Below are 20,478 nucleotides of genomic sequence, written 5' to 3'. Positions count from 1 at the left end.
TGTCTCGATGTACTTCTAAAGTTATTCTGTCCTATAAGCCTTTTATCAAATTTATTGCTTCTTGCAATCTTGACACCCTATTCACATCTTATTAGAGAAAGGTTTCTTCCAATGTCATCTTGACTCTTCTCTTTTCCTTTGCTCGAACTAAGGATATCAATATTTCTTGCAAGTTTCTCCACATCTTCTATTCTTTTAAGGAATAAGAGTTGCTTCACTTTTGTTTGACGATTCACCTATATAACCGGGACCTATTTTATCAAATGGAAATATCTGATGGATGAGAATGTCATACAAGGCTTGAGAACTTTTCAAGCTTTTGTTCAGAAATTCAACTTCTTTCCTTAGTGAAACAATCTCTTCTTCCATTTTTCCGCAGTGATCATTTTTCCTAGCTAGTTGTTTCTCAATTTCTACCTTGACTCATGTCAATTCATTTGCTTCTACTTTAAGGGAGATGATATCTAATTTAATTTTAAATATTTCTTCATTCTCCTTGCTAGATTGATCTGCATTTCTTCCTTCATCCTTGTTGCTTCACATGTTTCAGCCTTGAGAAAGTTGATATCTAATTTCAGTTTGGAGATCTCTTCATCCTTTTCTACTAGTTAGCGTTTCATGCCCATTCTTTCCTTTTCTGCATCATCAACTTGTCCTTTTATGAGTGCCAAATCTTCCATCACCTTCTCAGCTCCTATTGCTTGTTTCTTTGTTTCTTTTAGTTGAGATCTAAGGGAGGAGACCTCTTCCTTGTATTGACCAATTTCTTCTTCTAGTTTGTTCAATATCTTATGTCTTCGTTCAACGTGGCTTGACAAATTTTCTTCACTTTTATTTGCCTTATCCAATTTATTTGTAATGGATATGACTTCTTCATGATGCTTTCTCTTGTTTTGATGAAATTCCTCCTTATGTTTGGTGAGATCCTCATCCCTTTCTTGATCTTGAATCTTGAATATGTTAACTTCCTTCCTTGTCTTGTCAAGGTCATGGTCACCATCTTGTGATTGCTTCTTGAGCTCCTCATTCTCCTTTTTCAAACTTCTTATCTCTTCTAGGGAAGCTACAAGCTTCGCCATGAGATATTCTTCAAATTCATTTTTATTTTCGTCATATTCTAGGTCTTCCTTGGCCTTGATGTCTTCACTCTTGTTTTCAGCTTCCTTAATGGGTTCTAGATTTCCTTCTTTCTTTCCATAATATTGTTGACTAGAAGTCATGGTCAATGCTCCTTTTGAGTGAAGATCTTGAAGTTTGTCCCACATAAATTTTTCTAATGAACATTTCTCCACTTTGGTCTTTATATCATTTGGTAGCCCATTCAATATTACCTTCATTTCTTTTGTATTATATTCCTTGGATTCTCCTTCCATCATGCTTTTAGTAATCATTGATTCCCAGACTTCAATGCCTTGAGCCTTTAAGAAATTCCTCATTCTCATCTTCCATATATCAAAGTTTCCATTGAACAATGGGGCTTTCCAAATTTGATTGTATTCAGTTTTCATGAGGAAGATACATGATTAGAAGGATTGGAGGATTTCTTACTTGGCTTTTCCATTTGTGTTCTAAGGGTCAACCTTCAAGCTGTTAGGCTTTGAGTGAAGGTACTTGTTCTGATATCAATTGTTCAAAATACTGAGAGGGGGGTGAATCAGTATTTCTTTTCAATTTTTATTTTTAGTAGTTATATCACTTATAGTTAGAACACAAAATGAACAATAATAATAAATACTTTTATTAATCATAGATAACAAGGTCTCCAATCCTCTTCCTTACAATAAATCAAGTACAATAATAATTAGAGCTCCAACCCTATATGAAGACACTAATCTTCAATTCTCCAGGCTCCAACCTATAGTTTGTCAAGCACTGACATTAGGGGAATTTTGAGGTCTAAAATGGGCCTCCCAAGAAAAATATACAACCAAAATAAGCTTTATCAGAACCAATAGGATTCAAGATGATGATGTCAACCATAGGGGATGATTCACCATTTTTGGAGTAAAAAGTAAAAAATTTAAAAGATAATAAAATAATAAAACTACTTTTTCAACTCGAATTTTCAACTTATCTCCCTAAGGTTTTACTCAAATTTCAAGCGAGACTACTCATTGGCTGAAAAAAATAATTCCTCATCCAAGGAGTACCCATGTTGCATACTTTCGGTGGACCATTCTACAAGAAAAATGAGAAATACATGAAAAAATGTGATTGCAATCACGTTTTTTCTCGTATTTCTCATTTTTCATGTAATAGGGTCCATTGAAAGTATGAAACATCGGTACTCCTTGGATGAGGAATCAAATTTTTCATCCAACTAGTGTCGTCGCTCGAAATTTTAGTAAACCCATAGGGAGATAAGCTGAAAATATGACTTGAAAAAATAGTTTTTCCTTTTTTCCCTCTAAAATTTGATGATGTAATCTAATCTTATTTTATTATTTCCACTATTATTTTATAATCTCCTTAGGTGGCCCATTTTAAACCTCAAAAATCCCCTAATGATTGGACTTTCCAATGCTACAACCTTGTTAGTTTGAGGCACCAACCTCTAGGGCTCCAACCCTATCTCTGGTATAGGCTCCAACTTGGTCTCTTGAGGACTCCTATCCTCTAGGGCTCCAACCCTCAGTTTCAATTCGTCAAGATAAGTTTAGTAATTCTTCACGACTCCTAATGTCTTCTTGAACGAGCCCTGTCTATATTCAACAATGGCTCCTCCAAATTACTTCATCAATGAAAACCTTGTCTCATTAAAAGGTGTCACCACTGCTATTCATGTCACCCAAACAAATATCTCTAAATTCACCTCATGATTGCTTCAACGCATCATATGTTGGAAATACTTAGAGGTGGGGTGAATCAATATTCCTTAGAAATTATCAATTTTAAATATTTTAGAACATAAGTTAATCTTCAATTATTATTAATGTTTATGCAGTAATAAAAGTAAATAAAAGAGAAATGTAGACAGAATAATTTTAGGTGAAAAACCCTCTCTGAATAAAAAACCACTGGATGCTTTTCTAATAAATTCTTTAATATTTAGCCCCAACTGAAATGAAAGCAACAAATTCCTAGAATTTTAGAAAAGAATTTTTCTCCAGCTACCACTGGAAGGACACCCCAATGCCTTGGTTTCTTCAGTAGTTAACTGAATGGATTCCCCAAAAATCTAGACCAACCTACCACCCTGAAGTGTTCATAGGCTCCAACTTGTAGGCGAATTCATGCACCAGCCTAGCACCTCTTTGCCACCCTATAATGACTGAAATGAGATAAGAGTGTGGATTCCCGTACCAAGGACAATGATCCATGACACAATATGATTTACAATGATTTTGACCAAACACACAATCACATTATGACCTGCAACCCAACCATGACATATCCCAATAAAGACTCCTATACCTCCCAATAATGCCTTTTCGACTCTAGGCAGATTGACTCTTTTATAATAATGACTCTTCCAATTATGACACTTTTACAAATGAATCTTTTACAAATTTACAATGATGACTCTTGGCCTTGACACTTATTCACAATATACCGATGGCTGTCACGTCTTCAAGGATGTCTCACTGCAATTATTCTGTTGATTTGATAATTCTGTTCTTAAATTATTTCTTGAAGTTGCACTTGAATCTTCTTTTACTTGCATGAAAAGTTTTCCTGGTGAAACCAACCCTAAGACAAAACAAAATACCCTTCAACTTACCTCTGCCTACAAAACACAAGTGCATAATAATGAATAAATACAAATTAAAAGTTACAATGCGTACCTGAAGTGTGCTTGACACTTTTGTTGTTGACTTGCTGCAACAATAGACAAAGACTCCCACTCTTGATATATGCCTGGACTCTATGCAAAACTATATCCAAAACTGATCTAAAGATATATACAATAAGAACTGATGACAGACCCTAGACTTGTGATGGACCAAGTTCTAAGTATAACAACAGATACCATTCTATCAACTATGTCAAGACATGTAAGATGAACTTACAACATCATATAGATTTATCAAACTTGGTGTAGCATCAAGAATATGCAACATCAAATGTGTAGTATCAAGAATAGGACATCCGAAATGTGGTATCAAAACTAATTGTGACATATAGAGACATAGAGATATAACTGAGACCTAGTATATACTTAGGTTGTCCTGCAAAAACATATGTCAGAGATGATACTCATATTTCAAATGTAAACACTAATCATACATACCTTGTTGTAGGAGACTTAACCTTGACTGTTGATGTGTGGTCCTTGCTGCAGTGATCCTTGAATGCGTGCTTTTTCTTTCCTTCTAGGAGCTCAATATTGAATCTATTGTATCTATGTAATTATGGATCTCTAGGGTCTAACATTTCATCCTTTGATAGCCCTCTGAGTCCTCTTTCCAACCACATAGGTCTGATTAAGATTGGAGTCTTCAATAAAGAGTTATGCCCATTCTCCCATGATGACCAGATTATAGACTAGTTCAATAGAGCGAACTTGTATGAATTTCCATGTGCCACTCTTGCAATATTTTGCACTGAAAATTCTACTCAAAAAATTACATTCCGTTCACTTCTGTGACTATTTACGGAATTTGAATCCAATTCTCAAAGAGAAAGTTATGATGTTTGACATGGAATTCAGGATCCTACAAAAACCTTAATGTCCTTAGATCATATCTACGAAACTATAGCAAACCAAGCTCTGAAATTCAATCACGAGGTTCATCAAGACTTCGTCTCAAATGGGTTTTAATATCATCTTCTAAAACTTCTCCAAAAAAAAATTATAGCAAAAAATCCACGATGACCTATTTGAAGCCACACAATCCTTACTAGAGGAGGATATGAGGGTCATTATTTATATGAATGTCTTGAGTTGAGAGGGTCCTCAATAAGTGAATGTTGGAGATATTCTAGGAGAAAAAAAAAACATTATTAATTATTTACTATTAAATGACCACAACCAATTATGAGTTCCATTCAACAACCCCATAGGGTTTTAGCCCACTAAGTGGGGTTGCTAACTTCAAACGCAAAAAACTCTAAAACCGTGAAGAACTAGGAGGCGTACCATATATCAACGGAAACGTATTGATGAGTAGAATTCATCAAGAAGATATTTGACACAAAATAGTATGAGTTGTCAAGTAAAAAATTCCTTGCAATATCAAGGTAGACCCTTGTGCTGCTTGGGTTGACATCAATGAAAACCACTAATCAACAATCTTCCCCTTTGGCATTGATGGAAACACAAGTGCTCCCCTTGCAATCATGAAACCTATTCCTATTTCCTTCTCTTGCCCTTGGTCATCAATGGCAAAGGGTAACGCCCCCTGATAAACAGCAATCCTACGGACTTGTACACACCTCCACTCCCCCTTTCTACTTGAGTAGATAAGAGAAAGAGTCTAATGAAAAATTGGGAGAATCCCAAGATTTTGGCAAAGATACTCAAATGATTCATGACGTAATGGTTTGGTAAAGATGTCAGAAATTTGTTCCTTTGTGCCAACATATTCAAGCTTGATATTCTTTTTAGCGGCCTGCTCTCTAATGAAATGATATTTAATCGGAATGTGCTTCATTTTGGAATGCATCACAGGATGCTTGGAGATACAAATGGAGTTGATGTTATGTTATGCAACCAGCTCATAAAATAGAAGACAATATAGATCAACGCCTTCAAAATCAACCTCCTCGAGGGGGCAACCTCCTTTACATTACACCAATGAACAATTCTTAGATGATACAAATGAAAAAACCTCCTTTCTATATATAGGAGTCGAAGGGGTCACATGATAATCAAAGCCAACATAAAAATAATATTTAAGGGAACAACAATAACAATAGTGCACTTCTATGGGGCACAATAATAACAATATGGGGACAATAGGGGCACAACAATAACAATAAGAGCTACAATGACAATAGGTAATGGGGGAATCACTAGTATTATAGGGACCTAACATGCCCCTCTCCTTCAAAAAGTGTTGTCCTCAATGCTTGAGTAGTTCTAGATGTTTCTATATAAAATTCTCACCCTCCCATGTGAAATATTCAGTGGGTAAGTCCTTCTACTTGATGAGATACTCTGAAATTGATCGATTATGTAGCTGTTGAGTTCTTGTTTTTGTGACTGCTTCAAGTTCCAATATAATTTTATCTTCCTCGTCAAGTTCTAGCAGTATTGTTTGAACTAGGAGTTTGTCACCTATAACCTTCTTTAAGCATGAAACATGAAAAATGGGTGCACTCAAGAAGTTGTAGGAAGCTCCAATTTGTATGCCATAGTACCAAACTTTTACAACACCTTGTACAAACCTTAATACTTTGGTAATAATTTATTATCATTCTTAACTTGCTTGAGGGAAATTTGTTCATATGGTTGTAGCCGTAGAAATACCCAGTCACCTACATCAAAACTTCTTTCGTTGCGATGTTTATCTGCCTGTTGTTTCATTCTATTTTGCGCCAAAGTGAGGTTATCCTTTAAGAGTTAGCGAACTTGTTGTTGATGCTCGATGTGATCTTCCAATGCTTGAATCTTGGAATTTTATCTTATATATGATGTGATGGACAATGGATGATATCCATAAAGTGCCATAAATGGGGTGATTTTTGCTATAGTAAGGAAGGAAGTGTTATACCACCATTCAGCTAGAGGCAACCATTTGACCCATTGTGTTTGTTTATCAGATACAAAGCAACAAAGATATCCTTCCAAACATTTGTTTACTATCTCATTTTTCCCATCAAATTGAGGATGATAAGATGAGTTATGAGCTAACTGAGTACCAAGGCAAGAAAATAATTCTATCCAAAAATTTCCTGTGAACATGAGATCTTTGTCACTTACAATAATCTTTGGGTTTCCATGTAGCTTTTGAATTGTTTCCATAAATTCAGTAGAAACTGTAATGGATTTAAATGGATGTGATAGTTCACAAAAGTGTGCATACTTGGTAAGTCTGTCAACTACCACCATGATGACACTCTTTCCTTCAGACTTGGGTAAGCCTGTGATAAAATACATTGAAACCTCCTCCCAACATTGGCTTGGAATGGATAAAGGTTATAATAGACCCAGGGTCTTAATTGTTTCAACTTTATTTTGTTGGCAAACCAAACATTACACCATAAAATTTTGAATATCTGATTTAAGGCCATCCCAAAAAAAATCCTTCTTAACCCTATGGTTAGTTTTTAAAAATCTTGAGTGCCCTCCTAAGGTTGAGGTGTGCAATTCATAAGAATATTTTGTTTGAGTTGGGAATTATTACATAGGTATAAGCGATATTTGTACCATAATGAAACATTTTGCCAGCTAATTGTATCAGATGTATTGGGATCTTGTTGTAACTTTTGAATGAGTGCTCACAGTTCTTCACCATTCTTCTATTCATCCCTTGCTTCATTTATCCAATCTCATTGGATAATAGAAATGGTGCAAAGTAATGATTCCACATCCTCATACTTTCTTGAGAGTGCATCTTCTACAACATTTTGCTTCCCTTTTTTGTAGATGATTTCAAAGTCATAACCCAACATCTTTGTGACCCATTTTTGCTTCTCTTCTAAAGATAATCTTTGTTCTAAAAAGTATTTAAGACTATCATGATCTGGTTTTACCTTGAAGTGTATTCCCATTAGGTAGGGTCGCCATTTATTAAGTACATGTAAAATTTCTAGCATTTCCTTCTCATAAATAGCTTTGTGTAAATACTTTCCCTTGATTGGACTACTTTCAAAAGCAATGGGTCTTTCTTCTTACATTCAAACAACACCAATTCCATTTCCTGAAGCATCAAACTCCACAATAAAGGTTTTTGTGAAGTATGGCGTAGCTAAGACCGGTGCTTGGCACATTGCCTCTTTAAGGTGTTCAAAGGCCTTCGTTGCTTCTAGAGTCCATGAAAATGCATCTTTCTTCAATAATGTTGTTAGAGGTGCTGCTATTCGCCCATAATTCTTAACAAACTTGCAATAATACCTTGTCAACCCGAGAAATCCTCGCAAATTCTTTATTGATGTGTGGAACTTTTCCATTACTTAATGGCTTTAATTTGGCTAGGGTATACCTGGACACCTTCATGAGATACAATATGACCCAGATATTCCACCTCTTGTACTCCAAAGAAACATTTGGAGATTTTTTCATATACTTGTTTCTCCTCCAATAGTTTGAGCACCCTGTGAACATGTTGAACATGATCCTTCCAAGACTTGCTATAGCTTAGTATATCATTAAAAAATACTAACACAAATTTTCTAATGAAGGGTTTGAAAATGAAATTCATCAAACCCTAAAATGTAGAAGGTGCATTGGTAAGGCCAAAAGGCATGACCAAAAATTCATAATGACCCTCATGAGTTCTAAATGTTGTTTTTAGAATGTCTTTAGTCTTCGTTTTGATTTGATGATATCCTAAACGAAGATACAACTTGCTGAAGTAAATTGATCCATGTAATTGATCCAATAATTCATCAATGATAGGAGTGGGAAATTTATCTTTAATAGTGAGCTTTTTGAACTCCCTATAACCCAGACATGCGCCATGAACCATCCTTCTTGTGCACCAATACTATTGTAGCAAAGAAAGAACTTTGACTAGGTTGAATTATACCAGCCTCTAGCATTTTTGCAACCATACGTTCAATTTCACTCTTTTGGGCATAGGGATATCTTTAAGACCCGATGTTTGGAGGAACACTTCCTAGAATCAAATGAATAGCATGATCATGATCAAAAATATGTGGGAGGCCATTAGGAGTCTCAATTACCTTGGAATGATTGTCCAAGACTTTTTGGAGATTTGGAGAAACAGATGATGTGGGAACCTCTAGCGAACATAATTGTGCAATTATGCCTCATTGTTCTTTTTTTAGAAGCTTTGTCATTCCGTTAGAGCTGATTATCATTCCTGGTTTCCCTGTGATACCCCTTAATTCAACTTCCTTTCCTTTGCAAGAAAAATTCATGAAAAGTTCTTGAAAATTAAAAGCTATTGTACCTAACGATTGTATCCATTGGACTCCTAGTACAACATCAACACCACCCATTGGAATGGAAAGCATTGTTGGGTTGTGTTATATTCTTTCCACAACTAACCTATGTAGTGAACCGGGGGGTTAGAGGGGGGGCAGAGCCCCCCCTTCGTTGCGCCGATTGCGCAACGAGGGGGTCACAGGGGGAGTGGCAACCCCCCTATCCAGGGGGTTTGAAAGGAGCGGGTAGCCCCCCTCTACGGGGTTCGGGGCAGCACCCCAAGAAATTTTTTTTTGGACCCTATATTAGGTTGGGCGAACCTACCTATGGTTTTTGGTCGATGTTTTTGTACGCGATGGTTTTTCGGTCCATGGTATTTGATGCTTTGGCATGTATAAATATGTATTGTAACATTGAAAGGAATATAATGAAAAATCAAGTTGGTAGTCCCAGTTTTGGGATCCACGAGAAATCTCTATGTATATTTGTTTTATGTGTTATGCTCTCGCATTGTTTATTTTTTGTGTTTTAGAATTCATATGCAAGTAATTTCTGTACGGGGTTAAAACCTACATTTGGTATCGGAGCTGTTTTGGCTTCAAGGGGATGCCTTTGTTGCTGAGGGGTTTCACTCGGGCCTATGGTAGACTCTGTTCAGTGGGAGATCTGGGAGTTTGATTCTGGTGGTGAAAGAATATGGTGAGCAGTGGAAAGATAGAGATCAAGAAATTTAATGGTCAGAGTTTTGAGTTGTGGAAACTCAAGATGGATGATCTGTTGGTGGATAAAGATCAGTGGATCGTGGCAGATATTTGTACTAAACCAACTAAAGTGTCTGATGAAGAATTGAAGAAGTTGGATCGGAAGGCAAAACAGATAATACGATTGTGTGTCTCAGATTCAGTATTGCTGAATGTATCAGGGGAAGCTACGGCGAAGGCTTTGTGGGACAAGTTAGGGAATTTGTACCAATCTAAGTCTCTGGTGAATAAATTGTTCTTGCAGAAAAAGATGTATAACCTAAGGATGAAAGATGGAGACTCGGTGACAGAGCATCTAAATGCATTTAATATTGTGGTAATTCAGTTAGCATCTGTTGATATTAAAATTTTAGATGAAGATAAGTGCATCAGTGCGTTGTGTTCTCTACCAGAGTCATAGGATAGTCTGGTTATTGCAATAGGTAGCAATGAAACTGCCTTGCAATTTGATGAAATATTCTCAGCCTTGCTAATGGAGGAGATGAGATGAAAAAATATGGAGAGGCAAAATGGTGATGCCTTGTTTGTATGAGGATGGTCCCATAACAGAAACAAAAATAAGTCATCGAGTGGGAGATCTAAATCTCCAGGAAAACCTGTAAAGGTGGTGTGCTGGAAATGCGGAAAGGAAGGGCACTTCAAAAGGGACTATAAATCTAAAGCTCCTGATAAAGGAAAGGGATCTGATGATGCTCCTTCTGTAAAGGTGAAAACCACCTCAGATGAAGGTGGGGATGTGTACTTGGCTTCTTCAAGTACACATGTAGATCATGAGGCATGGTTGATTGACTCAGGTGCATCCTTTCACTTCACTCCCCATAGAGAGTGGTTTTGTGAGTATGAGAAATACGATGGTGGTGATGTCTTCTTAGGGGATGACAGGAAGGCTAGAATCATTAGTCGCGGAAAAGTAAAGTTGAAGTTGCAAGGTAGAAGGGTCAGAACACTTCCGGGTGTTCTACATATTCCTGCATTGGCAAAAAATCTGAATTCTGTAAGCAAGTTGGATGATGCAAGTGTAAAGACAGTGTTCGAGAAAGATACCTGCAAGATGGTTTGGAGAGCACTGGCATTGATGCGGGGAGTTCAGATTGGAACTCTGTACAAGCTGCAAGGTAGCACTGTTGTTGATGGGTGCAACAGTTCTGTGGTTCCTGAAAGTGGAGTTGAAAATCTAGTGGTCTCTGGAGAGAAGACCATGATGTGGCATCAAAGGCTTGAACATACTGGAGAGAAGGGCCTTCGAATACTTCATGATAAAGGTATGGTAGAAGGTATGAGTAATAGCTCTCTGGATTTTTTTTCTGTGAAAATTGTGTATACAAGAAACAAAATTGTGTGAGTTTCCCCTTTGGTGGTAAGAGGTTGAAACAGATATTAGAGCTTGTGCACAGTGATGTTTTTGGACCTATGAAGGTTCCATCACTGGGTAAGTCTGTGTACTATGTATCATTTATCGATGACTTCTCAAGGAATACATGGATATATTTCCTTAAGAAGAAGTTTGAAGTCTTTGACAGGTTTAAATAATTTAAGGCTCTGGTGGAAAAATAGACAAAGAAGAAGATAAAGGTGCTGAGGACAGATAACAATGGAGAGTTTTGCTGTAAGGAATTTGAAGAATTCTGTAAGAAGTGTGGTATAGCATGGTAGAAGACTACTCCATAGACACCTCAGCAAAATGGAGTTGCAAAAAGAATGAACAAGACGTTGATGGAAAGGGCAAGAAGCATGCTCAGTGGTGCCGGGTTAGCACAGGAATTCTGGGTAGAGGCGGTGGAGACATCATGTTACCTGGTCAACAGATCACTTTCATCATTGTTGGAGGATAAGACTCCACAAGAGGTATGGGCTAGTAAGAAACCCTCTCTTTCACATTTGAGAGTGTTTGGATGTGATGCATATGTACATGTTCCAAAGGAGAAATGAACCAAGTTGGATAGTAAATCTGAAAAGTGCATCTTTATTGGGTATAAGGATGGTTTAAAGGGTTATAAGCTTTGGAACCCAACAACAAGGAAGGTTGTGTACAGCTGAGATGTGGCGTTCAGAGAGGTGAAAGATGTTATTAAACATGAAGTCCAACCAAAGGAACCTAAGAAGATAGAGTTTGAGCTAAAGGAGGAAGAATCAGACTCTACAGCAGAGGAGGAATTAGATGATGAAGAGCCACAAACTTCGGGTGTAAGAAGATCAGTTCAAGAAAGAAGGAAACCAGAAAGGTATATTCCATCTACTTTCTGTTCAAATTTTTCTTTATCTATTACTGATGATGATCCCAAAACTGTGAAGGAAGTAGTAGATTCAGAGGATGGAAAACTTTGGAAAGAGGCCATGGTTGATGAAATGGAATCTTTGCACAAAAATGAGGCTGGGGATCTAGTGGAGTTGCCGGCTGGAAGGAAACCCATTGGCAGAAAATTGGTGTTCAAGAAGAAGACAAATGAAAAAGGAAAGGTGGAGAAATACAAAGGTCGGTTGGTAGAAAAAGGTTATTCCTAGGTGCCGGGAATTGATTTTGGTGATATTTTTTCTCCTGTTGCCAAGGTAACTTCTATTAGATTACTTTTATCTATTACTGTTGCTTTTGATTTTGAGGTAGAACAGATGGATGTGAAGACAACATTTCTTCATGGGGATCAAGAAGAGGAGATCTACATGAAGCAACCTGAAGGCTTTGCGGTGAAGGGTAAGAAAAAACTGGTATGCAAGTTAAAGAAGTCTTTGTATGGGTTAAAACAATCACCAAGGATGTGGTATTAGAAATTTGATACATTTATGCGTGGACTTGGCTTCACCAGAAACAAAGCAGATCACTGTGTGTATTTTAAATTAATTGGTGACCTTATTATTTATCTGGTCTTGTATGTGGATGATATGTTGCTAGTTGGAAATGACAAAGAAATTATCTAGGATTTGAAGACCCAATTGTCTTCCAAATTCGACATGAAAGATCTTGGTGCTGCAAACTATATTTTGAGCATGGAAATTAAAAGAGATAGGAAAAGATGAAGCTGTTGGTTAAACCAGAGGAAGTATGTCGAGACAATATTGTAGAGGTTTAATATGTAGGATAGTAAACCGATCAAGGTTCCTATTCCTGTAGGTGTAAAGTTATCCGCTGAACAGTGTCCCAAGGCACAAGAAGAGGAAGAGGATATGTTCCGTGTTCCATATGCAAGTGCAATTGGTAACCTGATGTATGCAATGGTCTATACCGTACCAAACACTGCACATGCAGTGGGATTATTGAGCAGGTTTATGTCAAAACCAGGGAAGGAGCACTATACAACAATGAAACGGGTTTTCAGGTATTTGCATGGCACTAGTGATTATGGTTTGTGCTACCAAGGAAGACCAGGATTAGACATAGTGTTGGATATTTGTGGCTTTGTTGATGTAGACTGGGTTGGAGATCTGGATCAAAGAAGATCTACAAGTGGGTATGTGTTTAACTTGTTTGGAGGTGCAGTCAGTTGGATGAGTAAGAAACAATTTGTAGTGGCACTATCAACTATAGAGGCATAATACATGGAAGCCACTCATGCAAGCAAGGAAGCAATTTGGTTGCAGATATTGTGTTCAAGTATGGGGTTAGTATAGGGAGTTATAAGGATAGACTATGACATCCAAAGTGCAATTTTCTTGGCAAATAACCCTGCTTATCATTCAAAGACAAAGCACATTAATGTTCAGTATCACTTTTTGAGGGATATGATAGAAGAAAAAAAGATGTTGCTGGTAAAGGTGGACATTTTTAAAAATATTGCAGATGCATTGACAAAATCTATGAGATCTGAGAAGTTCTCTTGGTGTAGAGATAATGGGTGTTTCAGGGCTGGAAAAATGACGAAGCTCTTCTGTGGCCCCTTGTGGAAAGTGTTAGCGCTTGAGATTTCACCCTAGGCTGAGGAAGGTAAACCTTCAAGGCAACATCAAACCATTTCACCTCGTAGCTAGCCCTACGGGGTATGAGAAGGCTCTCTCCAGTCAAACTCGGTAAATTTTTCAATAGGATGAGCTGACCCAATTAGGAACACTGATATTAGGCTAGTAAACTGATAAGGAGGGTTGATTTAAAGTTTTTTGGGGTTTTTGGTGGCAATTAGAGGGAGTGCAATTCAGGGTGTGGGGATTGAGCTCAGTTTTTGCAGGTGGGTCTTTGGGGCAAGGTAGGAGTTTGTGCTGATGCCTTGAGCTGAGATGGATGATCAAGGAAGAAAGAGAGGAAGCTAAAGAGGGCAAACAATGACTTTGAATCCTCTTTAGACAGTGGAAAACATAAATATTAAACAAAATTGAAAGCTGAGCATGGCATGCATGAATTCAAACTTTATCACTTCTTTTGTTTAATTAGCAGCAATAGAATAAGAGATGGAACACATAAACAAACTTACAATGACAAGTAGGAAACACACCATCAGCACAATAATCCACAAGAATCCACAATGATGTCTGCAAAACCCTGGCCTTCCTTTTCCTCAAATTGCAGAGATACAAGTAAAATATACAATAGAGTTTCTCCCTCAAGAGTCCAACCATGAAAATGAGCAAGAGAAGGCATAATATAGATGATCTAACTCCTTTCCCCACCTCTAGGGGTCGAGCTCAGCTTCCTAGGAGCAGTTTGAACTAATTCTAAACTGAGCACTAGATAATAGGCAGTCAAAACAACTTGCCTCTAAAACTTAGGAAACCTATCCATGCATTAAATATTCACTATTTACATCAAGGAAACTTCTAGAAGTGTTAAAGGAGAGTAAATGTATCCATGTGCCATGAAAATTACACCAACAATCCATCATTTACATGCATTAAGAGTCAACCAAAGTAAAAACAGTGTTTTGCAGGCCGAAATAGTCAAAATGGTGAAATTTCCCTGAGTGGTCGCGCCCCTCCCTTGGAGTGGTCGCGCACATTGGCAGCTATGTTTGAGGGCCTTCCGGGTGTCCAAATCAAGTGCAAGATAGCTTGTTGGAAAGGTCTATGAGTCTACTTTCCAACCCCACTGGAATTTCTGAATTTGGAGTTGATTTGACCTCTCAAAAGTCATTTCGTCCAAGGCATCTTTCTGCAACTCAAAAAAGGGGCAGAAAGTCAAAATTTGCATGTATTTTGAGCTTTTGGAAGTCCAAATCTCCATAAAATTTGAAGTCCATCCATAGGCAAGTGTATTTTTGCATGAAAATTCCAAAAATGTAGAGTTTTCCCCGTTCCGAGCTGTCCCCACGAGTGGTCGCGCGCGGGGTGAGACCACTCCAACGGCCAAAACCTGTAAAATTGCACAAAAAATTCACAAATGACAAAATTTTCTCCAAATTTCTTGAAATTTGGGCTGGGAGTCCCCAACCAAGTACCATGCTCAGTCAAAGAGGCTTTGGCCAAAGTTTGGAGTGGATCGGGCGTTTTCCTTCGTTTTTGTGCTTTGACCAACCGTCCTTGGAGCACCTTCGTTCTCGCCGGTATTTTTGACATTTATCTCAAACCATGACACCTGTGTAAAAAGTGAAAGAGGTTTTTCTTCCTTGGCATGTTGTGGAAAAAAACCTCTCTCCGTTTTGAAAAATTCATCTTTGATTGCTCAGAAACAGCTTTTGAGTGAAACTTGTCCCGATGTGTGAAACAAGGGATTTTGTCGAAATGGAGCGAAATGAAGGGGATAGAGAGCTTCTAAATTCTTGGGGAAATTTTTGGGAGTGGGGAGGGATGTTAGGAAGTAGGGGAAAGTGGAATCTCAGAGATTGAGTGAGGGGAAGGGGTCGAAAAGGACAAAACACAGGCCAAACCTAGAAAATTGCCAGGTTGTAGCTAGAAACTAGGGTTTGTGCAAAAATGAGGAATTTGGCGGATGTAAGGGATGAGAAGTGTTTTATAAGGTACTTTAAGGATAGGGGAAGGTGTATGAACATCAGGAAACAAGTTTTTCCAGTGATTTGACCATCCAAGAGAAATTACCTTTAAAACCCTAGGAGAGGGAAATGACCTTGCCTGGGCACAACATGAAGCATGAACAAGGTGTAAAATGACTCATTAGACACTGACATGATAATGACAACCCTACGAATGATGATAAACTCAGCTGAATGGTGACATGGACTGACATTTGGGCAAACCCTAGACCTAATGCCTAGTGACCAAATTTTGCTTGAAGACTCACTGAAATGACAAAATTTGACCTTGACACTTCAAAATCACTTTGTAAGAGCACATTTGATCACTGTAGGAAGGCTGGAAAGACTGACACTAACATTGGCTCCAATGGGGATGGTAGCTCCTTGGAGGTGCCAAGAACCTTAGACCTCTGGGAGAGCAGACCAGTGCCTTACAATCATTGGGCAATGGAGTCATAAACTCAAGCTGAAATGCATGACTGAAAACCGACTCAAACTAACTTAACAACAAGACTGAAAATGGACTAACAAAGGACTCATGACTCAACTAAAAACTGACTCAATACTTAAACACAATCGACCAACTGAAAATGATGCTCAAAGTGGAGCTTATTCATCACAACCTACTCTAACAGTTTCATTCATCACCTGATCAAGTGAAATGAAACAACCAATGCAACCAAGTAAGTATCCCGTCTGCTGGTCGAATTCTCCACAAGTGCTTGCTTATGAACAACAAAAGAGAACTATTGAAAGGCAACTCCCATGACAACTTAGAAACAGATCCATTGAATGATATAAATTCTCTATCCGCCTCCAAAAACACTGCATAAGGATCTTGAAATTCAAGCACACTGGAACTTAGCTCATCGAATGGATTACTTCTCTTTTCCTCATACCATGAATGCAAACTTTGATCTGAGCCTAGTGACAAGACCGCTGCTGAAAATGACAAAGAAACTGGCTGCCGGATCAAATTCATATCAGCAAATGTTTCAAGCTCACATGTAGTTAATGGAGAAAGACTTTGACTGCAAACCTCATCCAAAACATCAGCTATTGGATCATGAAAAACTTGAAAAGACTGCTGCAATGTATCCATTGAAAATGCATGACATCCCTCTAGCTGTTCATCTTTTTCTTGAGAGATTTTATGAAAATTCTGCCTTATAAACTGAAATGCTTCAAAACAAAAGGGTATAGAATCTTCCTGTATCATCAAATCATGTATTTCGGCTGCCACAATTTCATCTGTAATCTGCCTTTCAATTTCATTTGGTAGCTGCAAATTTGATGCTACAGGCTGCTCAAGAATTTTTTCATCTGTCTCATCCTCAACATTTACACTGAGAGATTCCTGATTTGTTATAGGCTGTCCATTTAAAGATTTACTATGCAATCTACCCTTCAAAAACTGAAATGATTCGAAACAAAAAGGTAGGGAACCTTCTTGTATCATTTGATCAAATATGTCAACTTCCATGCCTTCATCTGCAACTTGACAACCAATGGCATTTGGGGGCTGCAAATCTGAATATGAGAAGTCTGGAACAAGGTTTTTATTGCCTCCATGATGGTCTAGATCAAGACTTGTTGACAGCTGATTTCTAATTTCATGGAAGTTGTCTTTAATGAACTGACATGACTCAAAACAAAAAGGTAAAGATCCTTCACTTACTTCAAAATTTGCTGCACTTTCCTCGTCACTGTCATAGCTGATATGTGATGGCTGAACATTGTATTCAAGCTGCTGAAAATGAACTTTTTCCTCCCACAAACTAGCTGCTGATTCGTCTGTAAGATTAGCTTCTTTTTGGAGAACATAATCATCATCATACTGATCATAATGAGGCAAATCATCATCAAACATACACATCATATCAACAGCTCTCTCTTTTTCACAATGATCTATAAAACAATCACTATGACAACTGGGATAAGAAACAAAATGTTTTGGATCAGCAACTTGTTCTTCTTCAATCAGCACGCCATGATCTTGAACATCATAAGCATTTCTTGTGTTGATCTTTTCCATCATCTTTTCCACGGCACTTACCAAAATGTCAAGCTTCACCTCTAAAGATGTTGATTTTTCCGGATCTATGTTTTTCATCTCTTCTTCCTTCATCCTTGCCCTTCGGATCAGCAGATGCGCCTCTACATTCACTGCACTGTTTTGCATCTCATGAAGTGTTGCAATGTCCCTTTCTCTCAGCTGAAACTCCATCTCCGGATCAAAGGCACCCGGATAGTGCAAGAGAGCAGATCTAGGAGTAGGCCTTATATCAGCTGGGATTGAATAATAAACTTGATTAAATCTGGCTGAAAACTGTTGTACTGTCTCCCCTGGCAATCTTTTCAGCTGGTTATACTCTTCTACAATCAAGAAAAGGTTTTGACCGATCATCCACCTATCGAGAAAAACTTTGACGAACTGCTGGAAATCTGAGATGCTTGCATCAGGCAAGGCTTTGAACCAACTCTTCACTTCAGCTTGCAAAGAAAGAGCAAAAAGCCTAATACTGACATCTTCTTCATCAACTTCAAAAAGATCTAGAAAATTCTCAAAATTCTGGACATGTTGCTCAGCGTTGACATTCTTACATTCACCATCAAACATCGGCAAGTATAGATCATAATTTTTGGGGAAAGCATGAAGAAAAGGAGGTAAGACAAGAGGTTTATACCGATCTGGAATTTTACAAGGTATAGGGGTATGTACAGCAGGTATAGAATCAGTCTTGGTTGCTTGAGGTTCATCACAAAATTCGGAAAAAGGATCTTGATCAAGCTCAAAAGCATGCAAATCTTTGGTATTCACAATCTTCAAAGGGAAAGAATGACCTGCGGGCCTGGGATCTCTTCTCAAATACAATATACTTTGCAAAGCCCTTTTTACATTCTCAGGAAAAGAGAAGAAATAATTTATGACAAAGAACAAAATATCTTGGATGAAATTCCAACTTGAGTACCTGATCTGTCCATATTCTCCTTTCATGTTTCTGCTGGTCGGGATCATCCTCCAGTGGAGTCTTTGGATCTGATCTTCAAAACTGATTTAGAGTCGCCAAGTGAATGATTTCAGCCTTTCAAGTGTCTGATCGTTGTTCACCATCAACAATCAGATCTGAACTTGATACATGTACTGGGGTAAAATGCAAATGAAGTGCTGTATTCACAAGCTCACGGAGATTGACTGAAGCAGCGTTTATCTACTAACGCTGATGTAAAACAAGAGCGTTTTCGAAGGCTACCTGGCGTAACTTCAGGCTCCGTCTAAGACTTATGAAACAAACACATCAACCCACAAACAAGTTTGTTCTCCCCAGTATGGTCGCCACTATGTTAGCGCTTGAGATTTCACCCTAGGCTGAGGAAGGTAAACCTTCAAGGCAACATCAAACCATTTCACCTCGTAGCTAGCCCTACGGGGTATGAGAAGGCTCTCTCCGGTCAAACTCAGTAAATTTTTCAATAGGATGAGCTGACCCAATTAGGAACACTGATATTAGGCTAGTAAACTGATAAGGAGGGTTGATTTAAAGTTTTTTGGGGTTTTTGGTGGCAATTAGAGGGAGTGCAATTCAGGGTGTGGGGATTGAGCTCAGTTTTTGCAGGTGGGTCTTTGGGGCAAGGTAGGAGTTTGTGCTGATGCCTTGAGCTGAAATGGATGATCAAGGAAGAAAGAGAGGAAGCTAAAGAGGGCAAACAATGACTTTGAATCCTCTTTAGACAGTGGAAAACATAAATATTAAACAAAATTGAAAGCTGAGCATGGCATGCATGAATTCAAACTTTATCACTTCTTTTGTTTAATTAGCAGCAATAGAATAAGAGATGGAACACATAAACACACTTACAATGACAAGTAGGAAACACACCATCAGCACAATAATACACAAGAATCCACAATGATGTCTGCAAAACCCTGGCCTTCCTTTTCCTCAAATTGCAGAGATACAAGTAAAATATACAATAGAGTTTCTCTCTCAAGAGTCCAACCATGAAAATGAGCAAGAGAAGGCATAATATAGATGATCTAACTCCTTTCCCCACCTCTAGGGGTCGAGCTCAGCTTCCTAGGAGCAGTTTGAACTAATTCTAAACTGAGCACTAGATAATAGGCAGTCAAAACAACTTGCCTCTAAAACTTAGGAAACCTATCCATGCATTAAATATTCACTATTTACATCAAGGAAACTTCTAGAAGTGTTAAAGGAGAGTAAATGTATCCATGTGCCATGAAAATTACACCAACAATCCATCATTTACATGCATTAAGAGTCAACCAAAGTAAAAACAGTGTTTTGCAGGCCGAAATAGTCAAAATGGTGAAATTTCCCTGAGTGGTCGCGCCCCTCCCTTGGAGTGGTCGCGCACATTGGCAGCTATGTTTGAGGGCCTTCCTGGTGTTCAAATCAAGTGCAAGATAGCTTGTTGGAAAGGTCTATGAGTCTACTTTCCAACCCCACTAGAATTTCTAAATTTGGAGTTGATTTTACCCCTGAAAAGTCATTTCTCCCAAGGAAGCTTTCTGCAACTCAAAAAAGGGGCAGAAAGTCAAAATTTGCATATATTTTGAGCTTTTGGAAGTCCAAATCTCCATAAAATTTGAAGTCCATCCATAGGCAAGTGTATTTTTGCATGAAAATTCCAAAAATGTAGAGTTTTCCCCGTTCTGAGCTGTCCCCACGAGTGGTCGCGCGCGGGGTGAGACCACTCCAACGGCCAAAACCTGTAAAATTGCACAAAAAATTCACAAATGACAAAATTTTCTCCAAATTTCTTGAAATTTGGGCTGCGAGTCCCCAACCAAGTACCATGCTCAGTC

This window comes from Pinus tabuliformis, chromosome 1_2, assembly GCF_031772625.1.
Source record: "Pinus tabuliformis cultivar Carrire ecotype Pingquan chromosome 1_2, CPIR1, whole genome shotgun sequence".
Lineage (NCBI taxonomy): Eukaryota > Viridiplantae > Streptophyta > Pinopsida > Pinales > Pinaceae > Pinus > Pinus tabuliformis.
The sequence above is the reverse complement of the archived record's forward strand: the minus strand, read 5'-3'. Positions refer to the sequence as shown.